The 1585-nt window shown below is 31.5% G+C and overlaps 1 protein-coding gene across 2 annotated transcripts in view; it reads left to right on the top strand.

The window, feature by feature from the left end:
• The window catches only part of RpI135 (RNA polymerase I subunit Rpl135), a 69603-nt gene that overhangs the window by 10712 nt on the left and 57306 nt on the right, over window positions 1-1585 (top strand). The gene's annotated exons all lie outside the window — the stretch shown is intronic.

Below are 1585 nucleotides of genomic sequence, written 5' to 3' on the forward strand. Positions count from 1 at the left end.
CTTCCGGTCTTATGAAGAAGTAAAAAATTGGATCAATTCGTGGATCGCCTCAAAGGATGACCAGTTTTTTCGACGCGGGATTGGTACGCTGCCCGAAAGATGGGAGAAAGTAGTGGCCAGTGATGGACAATACTTTGAATTATAAATGTATTACCAGGTTTTTACAACAAAGCCGAATTTCGGAATTTCGAAAAAAAAAACGGCGGAAGCAAAAGTTGTACACTTAATATTACAACTTAACGTTATTTATAATTTGTAGTGTTACAAATATCAATTACATCAATTATAGTTCCTTATTCGTTGATTTATGTATTTTATTGTTCCGATGACAATTACTTACGCGTATGGGCATGGATAGCGTATATACGGAAGCGTTACTAATTAATTCTTAAAAATGATGTGTCGTAATGTAACTTTATTACACATGGTTGAATTTGTAAAAAAATAATCTTTAATTAGGTAAAAAAATTTTGAAAATTTAAGAAAATTATGGGTGGTGAAAGTATTTTGTTAAATAAAAAATAAATAAAATTTTTCTTTGTAACTTTAAAGTACTCTTGAAACTGTACAATTTTTGTTAAAAAATTTTTTGTCTATTTTTTATACTTAGACGATATTCGCCTCGAAAGAAAAATACCGTTTTTTTTTCAAAGAGGTGTTTCACCCCTTAAACATGAGTTAGGGCACGTATAAAAAAATACGTGTCTCTTAGATTTTCGTATTTAACAACATATTTCATGGAAAATCAAATCGGTTCCGGACAGTTGTGAAACTTCCTTTGTTAGTAAGTCGAGAAAAGATGCGCTGAAACTTGCACCTTATCTTGATATATGTATCGTCTACTACAAAAACAATATTAACATTTTTATGCGATTAAAAAGTTATTTGCACCACGAAAACCATTAATGACCGATACTTTTCAATACAATGGAATTTAATTGCTGCCATCAGATAAAAAGTATGGGCAACGAAGTACAGGCGTATTGTACCAGTAATATTAATTTAAACGTTCTAGATTATGTTAAACAGTCAATAACCCATGGTACTCCGTGACCCATGGCGTTCTGATTTCTCCTATTTATTGAGATTAATATATTTCAAAGTTTGCTGCCTGTATTTGCGGATATAAATACCACTTACTTATTTGAGTGTTATTAATAATTCTTTATCTTGATCGAAGACTCCAAAAATAAATCGCAGAAAAAGTAGAAAGCTAATGTAAGCCAGCCACAGGTTGCTTGTACGAATTCCATATATTTGAAGTGAAATAAAAATTATAGACGATTCGATCCTTATTATTGGGTCATCTTCAATGTAGATTTGAAACGAATTCATCTGTGAATAATTAAAAAGTGTATATAGTCGCTTAATATTATTTAATATTATCAATAGTTAAATAATTAAAATTAAAAGTTGTCTGTTGTATTTAACCGAGTACTCAAACAAGTACATTTTTAATATTTTTGAGGCTTCCACGGGTGCTTTCTATAAAGATTATGCGTTTCGCGGGTTTTCTCCGTGTCCAGATCCATTCTTGGAATGCCAACGTTTCGTGAACCTTGCAATTTACTTCATCAGGGCGAGG

The sequence above is a fragment of the Trachymyrmex cornetzi genome, unplaced genomic scaffold (genome assembly GCF_001594075.2).
Source record: "Trachymyrmex cornetzi isolate Tcor2-1 unplaced genomic scaffold, Tcor1.1 scaffold211, whole genome shotgun sequence".
Classification (NCBI taxonomy): domain Eukaryota; kingdom Metazoa; phylum Arthropoda; class Insecta; order Hymenoptera; family Formicidae; genus Trachymyrmex; species Trachymyrmex cornetzi.